This window comes from Bactrocera neohumeralis, chromosome 6 (genome assembly GCF_024586455.1).
Source record: "Bactrocera neohumeralis isolate Rockhampton chromosome 6, APGP_CSIRO_Bneo_wtdbg2-racon-allhic-juicebox.fasta_v2, whole genome shotgun sequence".
Taxonomy (NCBI): Eukaryota; Metazoa; Arthropoda; class Insecta; order Diptera; family Tephritidae; genus Bactrocera; species Bactrocera neohumeralis.
In genome coordinates this window covers 47,221,067-47,243,240 of record NC_065923.1, presented here as the reverse complement: position 1 = coordinate 47,243,240, position 22,174 = coordinate 47,221,067, and the positions used below count along the sequence as shown (strand labels likewise).

The following is a 22,174-nucleotide window of genomic DNA, read 5'->3' as shown; positions in this document are numbered from 1 at the left end:
CAAGACGAAATAATATATATATTCTGAAATAATTCGTAACTTGGTTCCCTCATCACTGTTGACAATCATAATTTTGAAGTTCTAGATACTTTCGTTTATTTTGGAAACAGTATTAACACCAACAACAATGTCAGACTCGAAATCCAACGCAGGATCGCTCTTTCTAACAGGTGCTACTTCGGTAATTGTGAGTAAACTCATCTCTCGAAGAACAAAGACCAAACTCTCACTCTCACACAAACAGTCACTCATTATTTCCGTCCTGCTGTTGTCAACCTTTGATGAGTCGGCGTCATGAGTTTTCGAAAGAAAGGTTTTGCGGAAGAAAACACTCCAGCGCAGAAAGTATTCGACGCTGTACCCGCCAGAGGAAGCAGAGGAAGAGGCAGACCTCCACTTTGTTGGAAGGACCAGGCGGAGAAAAACCTGGCTACACTCAGAATCACCAATTGGTTCCTAGTAGCGAAAAGGAAGAACGACTGGCGCGTATATTCAATTTATTCAAGTAGTTTTGTAGTTTTGAAAATTTTCACATTCGGTGGTGGTTTGAGAGGCCGAATTCGAGGGTTTTTAGATCGATCCACTACTTGTTTATAGTTTTATTTAGGTAGGTATGTAGAGTGACTGTCGAACGATCTATGTCTGTAGGAGGCCTATTATGAAACCCCCGGAACAAAAATCCGATAATCTATTGTCCCCACACTGAACCGAGCCGTGCTTCTAATGAATTCCCTCAGTACAAAAAGTTTTATTTACGCAACCTACGAAATATCTCAAAACACGTTTGACCGATAGTTGCAATTCTTTTCCTATGAAAAGCTTTGTATTCTCAAAAAAGATGTTTTACTGTATAGTTTCCCCTTGTTTATATCTCCTGATATCATCTTCAATAGTCAATAAATGGCATTCCTAGACCGCTGGCATATCTGCCAATTGCACAGTGACCGGTTAGTAGCTAGAGTTCGTATGTGATTCCTTTGAAACTTTAATATGCGGCTTGTGCGGCCCATATTCCACGTTGCCACGTTTGCAAGATAGGACCTGAGTCTACTGAGACTTATTATACATTATTTATAAGATGTTTGTTGAGTAAATATACAATACACAAGAAATCAGAGTGTAAATTAACCCAGTGCAGGTTTATCGTGAAATAGAATGTAGAAAATGTATCAATGCATACTTGCACTGTCTTTGACGAAACCGTAAGATACTTTATTGATTTCAAAATCCTTTGGCTATCTATACATATGTATAAATATATTCCTTATCTTAAACGCACTCCTGGTCAGAAGGCTTTCTTTAATTGCTGTAATCTCTGCTTGGGAGACACTGCAGCGGTCAGGGAGACGGAAGGCGATTTTGGTGTCTAATTTCGCTGAAAATACAGCAGCTCCCTCTCTATTAGTTAGTTTGGACCTTGCCGTTTTTCTAATTTTCTTTAGAAGGGAAGGTAAAATTGCGGACCGGATTTAAATTTAATTCTATAGGTTAAAAAAAATTTGTGGTGGAAAAAATAAAATTAAAAAAATCTGTGGTATTGTGGAGAAACGGGAGCTTACTAAGTGGCTTAGAATGCTACTTATTACAGGCGACTTACTTGTATAGGGAGGATTGAGGGCTGAAAGTATAGACTAAGAATTGACTTTGATGCCAGTTGCTTACAGAAGAAGTCTGTAAAATGACGTTTCTTGTCTGAGTTGGCGTTGTTCCAAGAATACTTGTATTAGCTGCTCTTGGTATGCTTTTCCTACTTCTTACCGCGTATTCATTTCGTATTATTGTACCTTATGTCATTATCGGCCTTAAACTACTGCGTAGAGCCAATGAGTTATCCGAAGCGATAATTTCCAAGTGTAATTTCATTTTATGAACAGTAATTCAATATGTCTATGGTACGTACCAAATAAGGCTCTAATTGGTTGAGTAGTTAATAAAATAAGAGCCAACATCAACTGTTGATCAACACGTCAATAAAATAAAGGAGTTGGTGCTTGAGAATCGACGAATAACAGTCAGAATTCTTACTGACACCATTAGAGTATCGGTGATATGTGAAAACCATTTTTTTTTACGATTAGTTCCAAAACGCCAAATTTTTCAAAAGCAGCGTGGCGTTAGCGTTCTGTCAAACAATGCTTTCCGATACCATTAAAGAGTAGTCTTGGATCCAACCTGAAACAGACGATCAATCGACCGATTCGTCAAATTTTCAAGCCAAAAATATGTCATCAGGTCAAAAAACAAGGCTATTTTTCGCCTGATTTAGTGACTTCTGGCTATTCAGCAAACTCAAACAACCGCTAGGGGGAAACCGTTTTGAATCAATTGAAGACATTAAACTTGAATCGCTACGCGCATTGAAGGTTATTCAGGATATTTACTTTATCAGCTGTTTCGAGAATTCGAAAAAACGTTGGCACAAGTGTTTTCCGGCCAAATGGAATTAATTTGAAGAGGACGACATAAATTTTGAAGAAAAAATTAAAAATAAAAAAAAATTAACAAAGCCTTACTGTTTTTTACTCACAGTAGTACAAGACTTCTGTTAGTAGCAATTTTACTTCTTCCGCAAAGTCTGTCGACACATTTTTAAAGAAATAAACAACGTTAACGATATTATATTCGAAGTCGTAGAATAAGAGTTTCGAGTGATTTCATTGAAAGTTGAATGCTGAGAGCAATCATTTTATGATGAGCGAATGATCGGAGAAAAAAGTGAAATCCCTCACAGATAAGTTTAGTTTATTCTATGATTTCTGGTATCTGGTAATTAATTATTTATTTATTTACTACGTTGGCGCGTTCTATAATCTTCTTTCTCTTCTTGTCTGTTTAACTAAGCATTTAATAAGAAGTCGCTTTCAACATTTAACTCGCACCTCATCATGGCCCATAATTATTGCAATGATTAACCAACTAACGACTCGTAATTTGCCTCTGCTAATCGCCACATCTTCTGCTAACCGAAATCATTTATTGCGCCACAATGCCTGATTGCCAATAAAAAGGCTTATGTTGAAGTACTTGAGCAAGCTTTTCAATTTGTCCGTTTCTTTTTGAGTTCTTTCTTACAGTTTATCTTATTGCAATTCTTGCTTTTGCTTTGACTTTTGTTGTATGTGTTTGTGCTTTTTTCGCTTTCGTGTCGGTAAAATAACCATTATCCGCTCGTCCAGGGTCGTTCGCTTTTTATTGCATTTCATTCGCTTTTTTCGCCGCGGTCTTTCTTCAATTACATTTTTATGCTCACACTCATAGATATTTATTGGAATTTAACTCGTATTTTATTATGTTTTTGTCATTTGCTCTTGTACTGCTCTTCTGGCTATCGAGTCAATATGGACTACATTTGTATTTCAGTCGTTTGTTGAAGAGAGAATTTTATTTCACATTTCGGTTTTTTTGTCAACTGTTAGTAGAAGCGATGGGTGTAATTTGTTTTCAAATCAAGAATTGACATGCAATGAAGCTCGAATTCTACTCGTAGGTGTTGGATGATTGGCAATTTGGGAGTTTATTTGCCCGGTACTAATGAATAGATTTTATGAAGAAATTTTATTCTTCATAAGTTTTCTCTATTTCTTTTTTGATACCAGGAAGCTGTTTGTGTGTATTCTGACTTGAACGCAAGGTAGGTCGTTCATGGCTCGGGCTTTTGTGTTCAATATAATCTGATCTAATTAGTTGGTTCGAGCTTGCGGAAGAACTGCCAACCCAATTATTAAAAATAATAATAAAATTAAAATAGTAATGGTGTGTTAATTAGTTAATTATAACAATATCCAAAATATTTTTCTCTACTACAATTTTAATTCTATCAGTATTTAGCTACTGCAGTTAAATGTAAGGCTTAGTACGCTATCATGGAAATAGAATAGAATTATACTCATGGGCAGTCATGCCGGCTCATTAGCGCAACCAGCTCTCCTTATAAAAGTTTGTGCGAAGAAAAAAATTAGGTGGCGTGGAGATTATGTTATGATTATATGGTTACAACTTATTAGAGAAAAAGTCGGCAGATTTCTGCGAATAATAAAATTTCGGCATTTTAAATTGTTTCTACTACGCATATACTTTTGTACTCTATATGTTATATAAAGGGTATCTTCTAAGTTGAACTTCAATATTTGGTGTTACCACCTTTGGTGTTAATTACAGCCAAAAGGCGTCAAGGCATGCTGTCTATCAAGTTCTGAAGAAGCGATTGTGGTACGTTTTTTCCAGGAGTCCTTTAAACGGATTAGAAAGACAATAACGTTCATGCATAGATATGTTATTATACTACATAAATGATCTGGATGACGAGACGAGTCCAAAATACGAATAGCTAACTGTCAGTTTGTTCGTCTGACCGTCCATGCTGGCTGTAAATTGAGTAAAAGTGAGATATCTCGATGGAACTTGGTATGCGCGATACTTAGAAAAAAAATTACGAGCTGTTAGATTCGGATTCATGATAGGTACTGATGATAAATATGATAAAATTTCTCAGCGCGCCAAAATGTAGGCAACAGAGTCTGGAGTATTTTGAAACCAATTTACAAAACGAGTGCCTTTAGCCAAATTTTAAAACTAAAATTAAATTTTTATATGAACCAATTAATATAAATACACTATTAGCAAAGAATGTAACACTAACATCAACAAACTGCTATACTATATAATATATTTTCTTTTTAAAGAATTCCAAAATATTTTTCGTCTATTGTCACTATTTATACTGGCAGCTATCACACCCACCTCAAATGGCGCTAGAATACTCTCGGTATACACTTATCCCGGCAAAAGTCATTTCATGATGGAAAAAGCTATCATAAAAGAGTTGGCTAGGAGTCGAACCACTGCCACGTCCACTAAACCCCATTAATCGAAAACGTATAAAGTGCCATAACTAAACTGTTAATAAAGGTACAGAACTCAAATTTGTCACCATATTTAGCAATGGCACCTGTGGTTTGAAAATCTTTCAGAAGTGGTCGTCTCCCCGCCCCTAATAAGCTTAATGTAATTTTTACACAGAACTAATCTTTTCACCTTCTTTTCAACCTTTCAATAGTGTGAAAAAAGGCGAAAGCGAATGATAACCCTAACCACCCCCACATAACGGTTTTCTTAAAAACTAATAAAAGTGCGATAAATCAATAAGTAAATACGTCAGAGACATTAAATTTTACACTTAAGATGGTAGGAAAAGGCCGGAACCGGTTTAAAATTTGAATAAAGAGAGTGGCGCCGCACATTTTTAGTTGAAAATCCATACTACGGTATCTATTACACAAGATACCAACCAAATTCGATATATTGCATTGCTCCAATTCTCCTATATTACAGTGCGAAAATAGGAGAAATCGGATTACAACCACGACTACTTCCCATATAATACAGTTCAAAATTCAATCCAATTAAAATAACGGGATAACAATTTTAATGAATATTGCCTTCGAAGTGTGCCACTTTATGACCAAAACTTTTTCGAATCAAACCGAAACTGTTCAAGCCCCTAAACACCGAATGTGAGGACCCAATGAGGCCTATAGTTAACTTTTTACAGAAAATATCGATCAATGTGTGAAATATATAATTGATATGCAGAAAGAGTATTTTCCTGATAAAAGTATATCTGTGTGTAAAAAATAGTTTATTTTTTTTTTAGGTTTATAGTACTGTCAGTCACATTTATGTCAAATTTCATGTCAAAATATTCATTAGTGTTTGAGATACGTGTCGTTTTGTGAGCTGCTAAAAGTGAGTTTTTCGTTTTTTGCGATGTCGAAATTTGTTGAGCAAAGAAATTGCATTAAATTTTGTTTACGGAATCAATTTTCTGCTGCGGATACGTTGAAGATGGTGCAGAAAGCTTTTGGTGCTGAGACTATGTCTAAAAAAATTTTTACAAGTGGTATAGTGAGTTCCAAGCCGGCCGTGAACGTGTCGAAGACGAAGAGCGTCCAGGGCGTCCATCAACCTCAACCGACGAAGCTCACGTTCAACAAATCAAAGATTTGGTGTTGAAAAACCGTCGATTAACAATTAGAGACCTTGCTGATGAAGTTCGCATATCGAAAGGCTCAGCCAATACCATTTTGAAGGATGTTTTGGGCCTCAAGCGCGTCAAATCTCGACTGGTACTGAAAACATTGAATTTTTTGGAAAAAGGGCGTCGCGTTGAAGTGTGTGAAACGATGCTTTCCGACTACCAGGGTGTCATGAAACGCATTATAACTGGCGATGACACTTGGATCTATGCTTACGACCCCGAAACAGCCGATCAATCTAGCGAATATCGTGCCAAAAGAGAGCCGAAACCAAAAAAATTGCGCCAAAGTCGCTCAAAAATCAAGGTCATGTTGACTGTTTTCTTCGATTATCGTGGTGTTGTGCATTATGAATTCCTTCCAACCAGTCAAACAGTCAACAAGGAATATTATTTGAACGTTATGCGTCGTTTGCGTAACGCTATCCGCCTAAAAAAGCCGGAATTGTGGAAAGACAATTCTTGGTTTTTACACCACGATAATGCACCATCCCATACTGCCCTCGTAATTCGTGATCATTTCGCCAAAAACTCAACCCATATCGTTCCGCAACCACCGTATTCACCTGATCTGACGCCGTGCGACTTCTGGCTGTTCACCAAGCTCAAAAGACCGCTCCGGGGACACCGTTTTTATACGATAGAGGAGATTCAAGCCGCAGCGAAGACGGAACTGAAGGCCATCCCGGAAAGTGACTACAACCAGTGTTTCGAAGATTGGAAAATCCGTTGGCATAAGTGCATTGCATTGGGAGGGGATTACTTTGAAGGGGTTGAAATTGATTTGGAAGAATAAATAAAGAACTTTCAAAATAAATACAATGTCACCTTATTTTTTGGGCACAGTAGTATATCTGTGTGTAAAAAATGGATTGGGTCTGTTTCTTACTTCCCTGAGCCCACATATAAAGCCCTAAATAAAGATTTTAGAACTTTCGGGTGACTTTATATTCCATATATTAGCCAGTGAGTTGTCTTAATGAAAATGGGAGAGCGTGTTTTACTCATAATGGGCGAAAACTTGCCTTCATATAACTAACATCAGGATTTTCGAACATCCGGCTGCCTTTACTCCGTATGATTGGTGATTGTATGTGTTAATTTAAAATTTGCTTTCCTGGTCACTTTTCTGGCGGCGTTTGATAATAGTTTTTAGCAAATATAACTAACTCACTTTATTGAAATTAAAATGATGAAATTTAACCTTTCTCAGGTTATTTTTACTGCTATTCATAATAATTCTTCTTCTTAATTGGCGTAGACACCGCTTACGCGATTATAGCCGAGTTAACAACAGCGCGCCAGTCGTTTCTTCTTTTCGCTACGTGGCGCCAATTGGATATGCCAAGCGAAGTCAGGTCCTTCTCCACTTGGTCCTTCCAACGGAGTGGACGTCTTCCTCTTCCTCTGCTTCCCCCGGCGGGTACTGCGTCGAATACTTTCAGAGCTGGAGTGTTTTCATCCATCCGGACAACATGACCTAGCCAGCGTAGCCGCTGTCTTTTAATTCGCTGAACTATGTCAATGTCGTCGTATATCTCGTACAGCTCATCGTTCCATCGAATGCGATATTCGCCGTGGCCAATGGGCAAAGGATCATAAATCTTTCGCAGAATTTTTCTCTCGAAAACTCGTAACGTCGACTCATCGGTTGTTCTCATCGCCCAAGCCTCTGCACCATACAGCAGGACGGGAATTATGAGCGACTTATAGAGTTTAGCTTTTGTTCGTCGAGAGAGGACTTTACTTTTCAATTGCTACTCAGCCCGAAGTAGCACCTGTTGGCAAGAGCAATCCTGCGTTGGATTTCCAGGCTGACATTGTTGTTGGTGTTAATGCTGGTTCCTAAATAGACGAAATTATCTACAACTTCAAAGTTATGACTGTCAACAGTGACGTGAGAGCCAAGTCGCGAGTGCGACGACTGTTTGTTTGATGACAGGAGATATTTCGCTTTGCCCTCGTTCACTGCCAGACCCATTTTACTGTGCTTCCTTGTCCAGCCTGCAGAAAGCAGAACTAAGGGCGCTGGTGTTGAGGCCGAAGATATCAATATCATCGGCATACGCCAGCAGCTGTACACTCTTGTAGAAGATGGTACCTTCTCTATTTAGTTCTGCAGCTCGAACTATTTTCTCCAGAAGCAGGTTGAAGAAGTCGCACGATAGGGAGTCGCCTTGTCTGAAACCTCGTTTGGTATCGAACGGCTCGGAGAGGTCCTTCCCGATCCTGACGGAGCTTTTGGTGTTACTCAACGTCAGTTTACACAGCCGTATTAGTTTTGCGGGGATACAAAATTCAGACATCGCGGCATAAAGGCAGCTCCTTTTCGTGCTGTCGAAAGCAGCTTTGAAATCGACGAAGAGGTGGTGGCATAGCGCACTTAAATTCCAATCGTTGGGCATGCTTTCGTCCAACCATATTGTACAAAGAAGCTGATGCATGCTCCTTATGAGATCTTCGCCGCCGTGTTTGAATAGCTTCATAATAATTACAACACTAAAAACAAGTATTGCCACAGTATAGTATACATACTTTAGTCGCTTGTGAAAGTCAAGTGATCATCAAAAGTCTTCATGCTGCAAGCGTCTCAAAAGCAAGCGGTAAATAGCATTACGTAATTAATTGCTAGCTTTAAGTATGTACTAATAGTACATATAATTTGTTATTGCTTTTGAATTCGTTCAAAGATTAAAGTATGTGTTGGGGTATCCATAGTTTTTTCGGACACTGTATGTCAGTCGTCAGTCTAAATATGAACTCAGGCACACTCAAATTGTGAGGAATTGCGAAAATGTTTGTGAAATCTGTGCATAAGAAGTGCGCCAACTCAATTACTAATTTTCTGACAATGATAAATCAGTTTTGTAACTTTACGAAATGAAATTAAATAATTTGAATCATTTGCCGGCGCTGCATTTGGCTTTTGCGCAGGTCAAGGGGCAAGCACACCTGCGAAGATCTGCAATTATTTTGAAAAATATTGCAATTTTCTGTGGCCTCTGCGTGATGGGGGTGAGGTTTAGTAACTTTGCGAAACTTCCACACCATCGAAAGTCGTGAAGAAACGCAGAAAATGAAAAAGAACAGGAAAAGAAGAGCAACTGCAATTGCACAAATACTCAACTCGATTTCAAAGCGTGCAACAAAGTGACTACTAAAACAATGGGAAACAATAGAGGCAGCGAAAAGAACTGCAATTGCAAAGAAGCGACTCAGGTGAGACGAAGTCCTCACGAGGGCTTGCAGTGAGCAACTTTCGAGCGGCGGATTTCCGTTGTGTCCTCAAGCGAGACCGGCGCACAGCACACTTCACTGCATCTCAGCACTTCACGACGCAGGGCGTTCCCCAGGCGCGTCTCCAATACGCAGCTCGAGGGCGAGTCCGAGGTGCGTACAAGCGCTTAGCGCTGTCGTTCAAGTAAATACATAAGCCGTGCGCTTAGACGCCTCAGGCGAGCGCAGAGCCAAATGAGAGACAAGGGAGGGATATTTTTCAATGGCGAAAAGTTCGCATTTTAAGTTTGTTAAAGCGACAGAAGTTTTTGAGAAATGCTGAGGAAATACAATTACGAGTGGCAAGGGGAGTCCAGGCTTTAAAGTTTTGCAGTTTTGCCATACTTCTGTTTCTGCTGTGCAGCCATAATGTGTTTGTAAAGTTGCTGACTGCGCGCCGCCCTTACACCGCCACCTGTGCTACTCGTTTAGTGCGAAATAAATTGCTAAAAGGTTTTTTCTCAATGACAGGCGATACAGTTGTTGCTTTGGAAATCTTAAAAATGAAAATAATGTAAGAAGTTTCGAACGAAGGAAATGCAAGATTAAACGAGATATTTGCTGATGATTCGCACAAAATTTACTTTTCAATCATTTAAGAATACCCCATTCTGGTCAAGAAATTTAAAAAAATCGTTTTTTTTTATTTTCAAAGTTTAACTATTCAGGAATATGTGTACAAGAGGATTTTTCAAAATTCAAATTATTTTCGGAGATATGGACATTTTTCTGACCCGGCATCCAAACTGGTTCGGCCGGAACTAATCGAACAAAAGACTTTACTCGAAACTTTAAACGCGTTTTTCTCAAAACTGACTTTTTCGGAACGATACCCACGATTTCTAAGGTTCTACTGGATCGATTTACTTGAAATTTTTATAGAGTCTTCTTTATAGGCTTGTCTATGGTTGGAACTAGCCCCATCCCCAAATTTTTATTTTTATTATTTTTAAAAAATTCGAAATAGTCAGAAAAAGTGATCCAAAAAAACTTTTTTTTTCAGGCAGTCGCCATTTTGTGAAAAAATTTTTTTCCCACTTTTCCGTAGTTCCGGCCATTGCGGCATTATTTTAGATTAATAATCTTTTCTTTTTTTGGTTTCAGATAACTAGGAGGGTTGAAATCATGGGTATGGTCACGTGGAAATTGGTAGAGACTCCCCACTTCGTCAGCTCATAATTTTTGAAATTTTTTACTTTTTTACTTTTTATTTTTTTCTGTACTCTTCTAAAGTTAACAAATGACTAATAAAAAAATGGATAGTAAAAATATTAATTGCTTTTTTTACGACACTTTAAAAATTACCCGAAATTCATGCTTCTAGACCAAAATACCCCCTTAATATGTTTCTTATTAAAGGGTCTAAAAGTTTGGTCGCGGAGCTCTAAAGGACTTGAGTTGACAATACTACGAACTTTCGTTGGGATGTTTCCAAATGGAAGGGTTTAACAGATACTGGTTTGCCTTCCAACTCTTAGTTGAGTTTATCTCTGCCTTTACGGGTTCGGTTAAGACATAAAAGAGCTGAATTATTTTTGTACTTTTCAATACTTATAGCGTTGAGAGGCCTTTTGTCATGGAAATTCAATCTTACCTATTATTCCGTCAATATACTTGTAGTGTAATTTAAAGCGTTAGCTAAGAAGCGCCTCAAGCTATTCGGTACTAAGGTTTGGATAAAAATACCTATGCTCTGTTATACGATCGTATCCGAGGAGAAAATGTTATATTGAAACAGTCAAAGGAGTTGCAAAATATATAACAAACAGAAGCTCTTCAAAGAAGTAAAATATTTTACAACCTACGATTCGAATTCACTTAATTTGGTCTTGGAACATTGTTATAAGTTTCCATTCAAGTGTTTTTAGGTCTATAAAACTTAGATTATTATTTTGTGGGTACATTTTATGGAAGGGTTCGAATGAGTACAAATTCAAAGAACATATTATTTAAGATATATTTACTCTAAAGTTTTGGAATTTATTCGGAAGAATTTTATTAAAATTAGTATACTTTTGTATCAAGAATATTCGAATATTATGGGTTTTATGTGTGAGCTTACGTTTACCTTGAAGAAGTCAGAAAAGTGCAACTGAGGGAATAGTTCCAAGAAAGGTTACAATTTGTTGAGTTTTTAAGCTTCTTGCAAGCCAGAAATGAGACAAGAATGCTCCCGGTCATCCAACACACACACAACCTATTTTGGTAGGTATTGCTGAGGGTCGTTCCTAGACAAATATTTATAAAAAGTATAGTCATGTCATTAACTATCAAAGTATAGTAACGATAGTCTTGTAGAAATCCAAGTGGTGATCTAGTGACTGATCCTCAGAGCATACAAAAATTAAGAAGGAAACACTTCTCCAGCCTGCTGAATGGCACACCAGGAGATGGTGAACCCAATTCCCCAATCGATGACAATGAAGCCGACCATTTCCCGACCATGAAGAAGTTCCAATAGCAATTAACCGCTTGAAGAACAACAAAGCGGCGGAGCCGTTGGGTTGCCGGCCGCGCTATTCAAACACGGCGGCAAAGATCTGGTATGGAGCATGCAACAGCTTCTTTGTATTATATGGTTTGACGAAAGCATGCATGCAAACTGAGTGGACCTCATCAGTTTGGCTTCAGGTGTAGAAAATCAATGACTGATCAAATATTCACTATGCACCAAATCTTCGTGTGACTTCTTCAATTTATTCGTGGGGAAAATAGTTCGAGCAGAAGAGCTAAATAAAGATGATACCATCGTCCATAAGAGCGTACGCTGATGATATTGGTATCATTGGCATCAACAACCGCGCCGTTAGTTCTGCTTTCTCCAGACTGGATAATGAAGCGAAGCAAATGGCAGTGAACGAGGGAACGAAATATTCCCTATTATTAAGCAAACAGTCGTCGTACCTTCGACTTGGCTCCCACGTCACTGTTGACAGTCATAACGTCGAAGTCCTAGATAATTTCGTCTATCTTGGAACCAGTATTAACATCATTCAACAACGCCAGCTTCGAAACCCACCGTAAAATAACTTCTGCCAACAGGTGCTATTTCCGGCTGATTGGGCATTTGAGAAGTAAAGTCCTCTCCCGACGACCAAACACCGAACTCTATAAGTCACTCATCATCCCCTCCTGCTATATGGTGCAGAGGCAAGGACGATGGCAAGATCTGATGAGTCGACGTTGCGAGTTTTCGAGAGAAAAGTTCTGCGAAAGATTTATGGTCCTTTTCGCATTGGCATTGGCGAATACCGCATTTGATCGAACGGTGAGCTGTACGAAATATACGACGTCACTGACATAGTTCAGCGAATTAAGATGGCACTTACTTGGAAGTACTCGACGCCGGAACTGTAAAGGTTCTTTAGCAGTTATAATTAATTACCTTGAAGTTCGGTGAAGTTTTGCTATTGAAAAATATAATCGATAAACTTTCGTGCGGATATCGCAGCAATGTTTGATTTATATATCTACTCCGGAGATATCTTAAAATTTTTGAGGTTAAATGCCCATAGACTGCTTACACCAGTATTACATTCACTTCATGCATAGACCTCAGTAATAAATAAGCTTGTTATTTTCATATTTCAAACATTTGTAAGTAAAAGCTCGAAAAAATATACTAAAAATATATTCTACAAATAATGCTACATCAGTTATATTTATTACTTTATAACCCATTGAACCGTGAAGAAGTTGTTTTGCCATTACTGACTGCGTTCATAAAAATCAGCACTATTTTAGTTGCTGCTTGCTTTCGCATTAACGTTTTGATGATTTTCCCTTTCCGTTTATTTTTTCTAAAGCTGGTTAGTGTTGTTGTGGCGCAGGCATGGTGCTGGCATCCAATTAGGCTTATGAAAACTTTATACAAACATCATCTCCCTACTTCCGTCATATTTTGTTTCCTCTATTTGCTGTTTAGCGGCATTGGAGTTAGCTGACACTTGACGGCTGACGACTGAGTGCCGTTGCTTGTTGCCTGCTGCCTGTTGCATGTCAATGTCGCTCTCGTTAGCGCTGTCACTCCCGCACTCCTGCTGCTTTAGTTATGCTCGCTGGCAATCGTGAGTTTCCTGTCGGTTGTTCAGCATAAGCTTAACAAAGCGAAAAGTGGCACAAACGAACACACACACCTCTATATAAGTATTTGGTAAATAAGTATTTTGTAAACACATTGAAGCTCCAGGCCGTGCTCCTTAAGAGAGCAATAACTATTCAGTTATTTCCAAGTCGGAAAACTCTTTATATTAAGGGGAGTGTAATGAGTTTGTAATCATATTCGTGCGATTTCCCAACAGGCAGAGTAAGTTTATTATTATTCATTTGTTGCAATATTCCGAATTTTTATTCTTTATCTAAAATGGATTTATTAGTAAATACTTAACACATTTCGCCCGTCAGACTCGTTTTGGTACGTAAGGGTGGTCCAACGATAACATCGTGCTTTAACTTTGCCTCCAACATTCCTAAAACCTATGACACTACACATTGTCTCATCAATCTCAGCTTTATGTCAAGCTCGCGAACTTTATGAGGAGCCACCAAAGATTCATGCCGGGCTCTCTTTTTCCCAACTTTAAGCTACCTTCGAGGTCAACACTTTTTCATCCAATAATTTGCTCGGTCTCTACTATTCCGCAGAAACAAAAAATAAGCGAATTTTTACAAGCAAAAATGTCCCAATATATTGAAATCACTCACACTTTCCAACAGTGGCCCTTATATTTTAACTTGCAAATCAAACAATTCCAAGTTCTTGTATATTTTCTTGTGGTGTACGAAATGACCGACAGGAATGGAAGCCTACAAATTGCCTTTATGACGCAGAACTTCTTTTAGGCTTCTTCAAAAATAATCTATGAAAGTCCTCTATTTTGCTGAGATTTTCAAGGTCTTCAATGTGTCTATTAAATCTTCAATATTGATACAATAAATCAACTCTTACTCTAGGGCAAAGTAAGAACTGAACCACTTCTCACGATATCTAAGCCAATGGGAAGGTACAAAAGTAAGTTTCTGTTTCTGCTTTTGAACATTGACCAAAGAAACTCAACAGCATTTTTGGGAATATTCTATTCTCTCATCAAATTATTTAGCTCGCTCTGGGAAAAATTTCGGTCTGCTGTCATCTTCAAGTTCGAAACATAACTCGTCATCTTGTTTAGGTACTACACCATCTTTGTCAGAGCTTGGACCTTGAAAGGTAAGCCTTGGGAACTGGTATTTAGACCTTTTGAGTAAATAGATGAATACCATAAAAATCGTATATCGCAAAGTTGTTTTCTTGCCCTTAAACGAATTTTTAAAGTCTTTGAAACATATGAATGCGTCGTCTTTTAAACGGCATCCTTTAAATACATTAAAGACGCTAACACTATTGTGCTGATGACGACAATTTAGTCATCAACTCTTGCAAGCCATGAACTCTTCTTTTTTAGTGGCGTAGACCCGCTTATGCGATTATAGCCGAGTTATCAACAGCGCGCCAGTCGTTCCTTTTTTTCGCATGGTGATGGCAATTGCAGATTCCAAGTGAAGCCAGGTCCTTTTCCACCTGATACTTCCAACGGAGTGCAGGTCTTTCTCTTCCTCTGCTTCCCCCGGCGGGACTTTACTTCTCAATTGCCTACTCAGTACGAAGTAGCACCTGTTGGCAAGAGATATCCTGCGTTGGATTTCCAGGCTGACATTGTTGGTGGTGTTAATGCTGGTTCATAAATAGACGAAATTATCTACAACTTCAAAGTTATGACTGTCAACAGTGACGTAAGTGCCAATCGCGAGTGCGACGACTGTTTGTTTGATGACAGGAGATATTTCGTCTTGCCCTCGTTCACTGCCAGACCCAGCTGCTTCGCTTCCTTCTCCATTCTGGAGAAAGCAGAACTAACGGCGCGGGTGTTGAGGCCAATGATGTCAATATCATCAGCATACGCCAGCAGCTGTACACTCTTGTAGAATATTGCACCTGCTCCATTAAGTTCTGCAGCTCGAATTATGTTCTCCAGAAGAATGTTGAAGAAGTCAAACGAAAGAGGACCTTCCCGATCCTGACAGAGCTTTTGGTGTTGCTGAACTAATCTGACTTAAAATCATTTGTAAGCATTACACTCTTTCGTTGGAGGGACATGTACTAAAGGGAGGGATTCGAAGGAATTTTTGAATGAAACAACCTTATTAAATTTTACGGCAGTTAACTCAAGCATTAGGAACTATATTGAAATACATTTTAGTGACCTTACACATCGTTCGCAGGTTAAAACTTTTCACAAGAAATCACTCGCCTCCTGACCGTTGCTGCCACGTAAATAAAAGTCAGCAGTTTGACAGACGCCTGTTTAATGTTGCTTTATTTTAAAATAATTTCAAAATTGTCAAAAATATTTTTCGCAAGTTGGCAACGTCATTCAAATCAGCAAAATTCCGAATGACATTTGTGGAAAAAGTAAAAAAAAGTCACGTGCCTTATTTAACAACGCTTTATGCATACGTATACATTTATTAACGCAACAGGGTCGTTATCATTGCGATTGCAGCACGCTAATCACCTGGCTGAGATTCAAGGCAGCAAATGCTTACTTATGCTTGGCGGCCGAAAAGTGAAATTTCTGCCAACTCAGTGTTTGCTGAGTCATTTGCGCCTAATTTCATTAGGCTTTGGTTCATCATACGCCGTGTGGTACCAGAGCACAGGCACTTCTAAGCATGTACATGCATATAAATATACTTGAGAGTTTGTGCAAAATTTTGTGGTTTGCGGATTTTTAGTTCTGTCAGGGTCACACTTGAGTGGAAAGATGTAAATAACTGTGTATATACTATATACTTTGCATGTACTGGAAATGTTCAAATACATACATATACATACGTACTCGTACTACTGTGGGCAAAAAATAGTAAGACTTTTTTTATTTTGAGTCAATTGAAGGCTATTTCAGAGATTGGCTTTAACAACTCTTTCGAGGATTGGAAAAAACGTTGGCACAAGTGTATACCGGCCAAAGTGACATACTTTGAAGGGGACGACATAGATTTTTAAGAATAAATTAAGAATTTTAAAATTATGAACAAAGTCTTACTCTTTTTGCTCATAGTAGTATGTAACACGTACGTGTGTATAACAATGTCATCCAGAAAATTTAAGCGCGCTCATAAAAACACCGTTATTGCTAGTAATATTCAATTTATTGTACTTGCCGCGTCGCTACCTCACCCAAAAGCTATAAAAGCAACATTTTTTGCTTATCTTCTGGGATATAACAACGCACACATATATTTCCGGTACCTTTTCGTTATTTGTTGCGCGGTAGAATTTTTCATTAATCTCGGCTTGCGCTTTTATGCTTTTGTTAGCAATATTCGTTATGTTTATTTTCTACCTTTTTCGCTCCATTCCGCGCTCCCCCTGCATAATCTCAGCGCGAGGAAGTGTGCGAAATGATTGCGGGCATTCAAATGTACACACACAGGCAATTACTATGTGGTGGTGTGTGATATTGTGTTGTTGTGCTGAAGTGCTGGCGGTCACTTTGGCATGTAAAAATGTTGCCAGCTGGGACGTCAATTCATTTTTATAATGCCATTTGTTGCTGCTGCTTTTATGAAGGGTCATTAGTAATTTAATAAAAGTTGAGGGTCATTGGGTGGGTTAAGCGTTTAACGGTGAATAGCAGGAAATATTATTATTTTCTTCTTTTGAGCTCATACGGATTCACCTAATGCTGCAGAGGTTTGATGTATAATCACCATGGTTCGCTTTCTAAAAACAATGGTTTTGTTTATAACAACTTTTCTGCCAGCAACTAAAAGACTGCTCAACTGTATGGGCTGATAATATTGAGGTCACTGAGCTGAATAAAAGCAGAACTGGCTTAGGTCTCTGTCCTCTGATTTTGATTTTCAGTTTTCTGCAGTTGAAAATTTTGCATGAGAAAACTAGAAATTAATTTTAGCAATATAAAAATATGCAGATGGCAAAGTCATAAAACTGAATATATGGCGTCTATAGTAAGGATATTTCTTAAAGTCATTCACGCCAGAATATATAAGAAATGTGAAGAGTCAATGGGTAAGACGCAATTTGGCTTCAGAGAAGGTCTTGGAACACGCGAGGCATTGTTCTGTTTACAAGTCTTGGTTCAAAACTGTAAAGATGTCCAAAAAGATGTATTTTTATGTTTTATTGATTATGAGAAAGCTTTCGACACCATTAAACACGATAAGCTTATGGAAAGTCTTCATTCTATGGGAATAGATGACAAAGAGATTTGTTGCATAAGAAATCTATATTGGCAACAAACTGCCCATGTAAGCATCAATGGTGATATAACCGAAGAAATATCTATTTCACGAGGTGTAAGACAAGGATGCATTCTGTCACCCTTGTTATTTAACAAATATTCTGAAGTAATATTTCAAGAATCGGTAACCAGTATTGATCAAGGTGTGAAAGTTAATGGTATTTTCATAAATAATATACGCTATGCAGATGACACTACACTTATAGCAGATAGCGTGATGGGATTACAAGAACTTGTAAACCGAGTTAACTTACGTAGTGACGAATATGGCCTACGCATTAACATAAACAAGACGAAGTACATGATTATTAGTAGGAAAAACATATACAATGACACACACCTCATGATTAATAACAATCCAATCGAAAGAGTTAAAAATTTCAAGTACCTTGGTTGTCAGATCAATGAAAGTTGGGACTGTTCAAAAGAAATAAAATGTCGAATCGAATTTGCGCGAACAACTTTTCTCAAATACAAAAACATATTATGTAGCCATGACCTCAACATCACAACCAAAATACGTTTTTTAAAATGTTATGTTTGGTCCGTGCTTCTCTATGCGATGGAAACGTGGACTCTAAAAATCACAGATATGAACAAACTAGAGTCCTTCGAGCTATGGCTTATTAGAAGAATCCTAAAAATCCCATGGACAGATCGAGTTACAAACAGTGAAGTTTTGAGAAGATTAAACCGCAATAGAGAGTTGTTAAGGACTATAAGACAAAGAAAAGCAGCTTACCTAGAACATATTATGAGGCACTCTAAGTATGAGCTCCTACAAATAATTATCCAAGGAAAAATTGAAGGAACACGGGGTATTGGTCGTAAACAACTTTCGTGGCTTCGAAACATTCGACAATGGACAGGAATCCAGAACATTGGCAACCTTATAGATGTGGCGAGAGATAGAGAGAAATATGCTGCGATAAATCAAAATCTGTGATATTTTTTTATTTTTTTATTTTTTTCTTTCAATATACAATATAGTATATATTTAACATGTGAACAATACATTATTATATTAATATTAAGCTTATTAATACTGTAAATATTATTAAATGTTATATGATCACCAATATTCGAATACGAATTGGCAAATAAAGAAGAAGATAGTAAGGATGTTTACGCATTGCTTCTATTTTTAATGCTGTTTAATTTAAAATATTTTCATGAAGACATTGCTAATTTATTACAGTTAGATACTAGAAGGCAATTGACGATCTTCCTATATTTTGGAGTCTGAATGTAAGCATTTTTTTTAAATTATTTTCCACATGTCAGGAGCTTTATTTGCTTTAGGTTTACATCCAATAATGTTAATAAGCCAAATTAAGAAATCTAAATACTGCATTATTTTATATATTCTACATTTTTCTATATGTAATAAAAAAGGAAAGGCCGATTATTTCAGTGCCAAGTGGCATCATGTCAGAAAAATATCTGTTAAAAAAGGTTTTGACTCTGCAACTGATTTAATCCTGTAGCTAAATTGAGTGTAGCTAAAAAGTTTATTTCTTGTTTTTTGTTGAGTTTGAGAGCAATTATGAAATTAAGTTAAGCCAGTGGAAAGCTAATAATTTTTAACGCGACACATATAACCCGTTGACACTCCTAGAACTTTAGTTTTTTTTTACAAAAAGGAGGTTATTTACATGAACCATACTTTAATGGACCTTACTTTGAATGACGTTTATCGTCTGTATTTAGGACAGACGCTTACTACCAACTTGCACACAATATTTAGAACCCATGATATGTTCAGAGCCTGCATGTACATACAAGGTGCATTCCAAAGTAAACAGGACTTTTTGAATCTAGCGCCCCCTGGTGGCGCCATCTATATGTCGACTGGTGCGTTAGAATTTGCTATCTTTATCGATTGTCCATTTCATGACATTTCATTGATTGGAAGTGAAGTTATTGCGTTTTAAGTGTCAGCATGTTTGTGTTATCGGTGCGAAAATGAGCTTCGAACTCGTTGTTGCACGATAATGCGCCGTCCAACGATCGACGCTTGTGACCGATTATTTGACCAAAAATCACATTTTAACCATTAACCACTCCTTGTATTCACCTGATATGGCACCGTGTGACTTTTTCCTTTTCGGAAAAATGCATTTGCCCATGAAAGGAAAGCGTTATGCAGACGTAGAGGCTATTCAAAAGGCTTGCACCGGCATACTGGCGGCCATACCGGCCAACGAGCTAAAACACACGTTCGAAATGCTTTTAGACCGTGCAAAACGCTGCATTGAAGCAGAAGCAGACTGTTTTGAATGAAATAAATTGATTTTATCGAAAAAACCATTTGTTGTGTTTTTTTTTAAGTCCTGTTTACTTTGGAACGCACCTTGTATATACTAAAAAGTCATCGTATCGACACCGAATTTTCATAAAATTTTTCAATAAAGATAGAAGATATAGTAAATAAATTACAAAAAATAATCATAACAGAACGAAACTAATTGAAAAAGAAAGATAACAAACAACACATCATTTATACTCTTGCAACTTTCAAGAATCAAAGCCAGGGAAATACTTTAAGGTGAAAACCGTCAACGAAATGATTGGAATCCAAGCTTTAATATGAACAGTTGATCTTCCTTAACTCTATTCACCATAATCCACAACATAAATTTTTGCGTTAGAGGGATTTCGAGTTATGGAGAAAATTTGTATGAAATTTGACTTCTATTGCTGATACAAGAGTTCGAGTTATAGAAGTTCGGTATACATGTTTTACTGTGGCTGATACATATGTAGGTAGAACTACCAGTATCATCTGTATGATTTCTATTAGTTAGATTATAAGTATTAGTTAAGGAATAATCGCATTTTTGGTGAAGCAACAAAAATGAATCAAAAAGCATTTCGTGCGTTAAGAAAGAATTGGTTTTTGGGGTAAAAATACTATTGAATTTGGGCTGTGCATCAGTGAAATCAATCGAGTCCAATCGATTGTCAGCCTGGTGGACTGCATATTAAAAAACGGTTCTCAAGCGTGGAAAGACAAAAAATCGGCTGGCAAGGTTATAGCATCAGTCTTGCAATGCTTCGAAAAGATTTCTGTATATCTCAAATTTTAATAGACCTTTTTATCAACACTTCAGTTGTGCCGCTATTTTTTTATGCCAGATCTATGGCAATTTAAAATTGCCTGTCAAGATACCCCCTCCAATAGTTAGCAGGTAAAAAAATGTTTCAGCTACCCATAGATGTATTGAATCACCCAATTTATTACTTAAGAACGAACAACTCTGTCCACGTTATGAAAACTTGTCTACAGATGTCGCCTTTTACTTTGGCATCGTTTTGTTTATTGCACGTTTACGCCAATTTAAGGTTTGAATATTGGATACTGCGATGGTAGCGCAATCTATCGGTCAAACATTCCAAAATTAGCAATTGATTACAAATGAAAAATTAATTAAAAAAACATTTTCCAGTGGACCAAATTGTAAATGTAAACCATTCTCGAATCTCCTTGAACACACACAAAAAATTTCATCAAAATCGGTTTAGCCGTTTAGGAGCAGTTCAATTACAAACACACGGTCAGAAGATTTATATACATAAAGATGTAACACGTTTGTTAGAAAAATGAAATTCTACAAATGTAGCATATGGAAGTTGGTGTAGTATCGACCCTATTTTATCTAATTTTGCCAATACTAGCTTCCATGTTTTAATATGCCACATACTAATAAAATTTTCCTTGAGATTCAGTAAGGTATCATCACAAATCATATGGGGTAAAGTCAATCGGATGTCATGTGTTTTTCACGTGGAGGCTAGGTCAAGTTTTCGCCCAAGTTTATCCATGTTAGGCACAAACTTATACTGTTATGAGGAAAACATCATCTCTCATTTTCATAGAGATAAGTCACTCCGTTGGAAGAGAAAGTGGAGAAGGACCTGGCTTCGCTTGGAATATCCAATTGGCGCCACGTAGCGAAAAGAAGAAACGACTGGCGCGCTGTTGTTAACTCGGCTATAATCGCTTAAGCGGTGTCTACGCCAATTAAGAAGAAGAAGAAGACTCACATGTTGGCGATATACATATGCGGTATAAAGTGAAAGTTCGAAAACCTTCGTAATATACTTGTACATTTAGTAAGCTTTCTCAGAAAAGGCATACAAATAACTTACTGCTACTGTGCAAAGTTGAACATGTGCTTTGGTGCCAAGGGTGCCACTTAAAGATGAAGATTTACTTTTTAAATTTCAGCTAATACGAAATAACAGAACTCCATATTTGATGTCAAATTACCTAGCTTCGTGAAATTATTAGAAAAGCAAAGATCGAATCATTGACAAACTGAATTCAAATTTGATGATTGCGAAATCACTCCGATGTCACGCGGGTTGTTCGAGAAAGCTAAGAAGTATGGTGATGATACTCTCTCTCCCTCAAATACTTGAACTAAATGCAGTTTTCTAGGACCCAGGCCTAAAGAATTATTATGAATTTCATATTGGTTTAAGCATTCTTTGTCATATAAAAAAGCAAGAAGTACACATAAATTGCCAACTGGGAAAAACGGACACTATTACTAGA

The 22,174-nt window shown here is 37.5% G+C and overlaps 1 protein-coding gene across 6 annotated transcripts in view; it reads right to left on the bottom strand.

The window, feature by feature from the left end:
- The window catches only part of LOC126762568 (regulating synaptic membrane exocytosis protein 2), a 421,139-nt gene that overhangs the window by 81,631 nt on the left and 317,334 nt on the right, over nt 1-22,174 (bottom strand). The gene's annotated exons all lie outside the window — the stretch shown is intronic.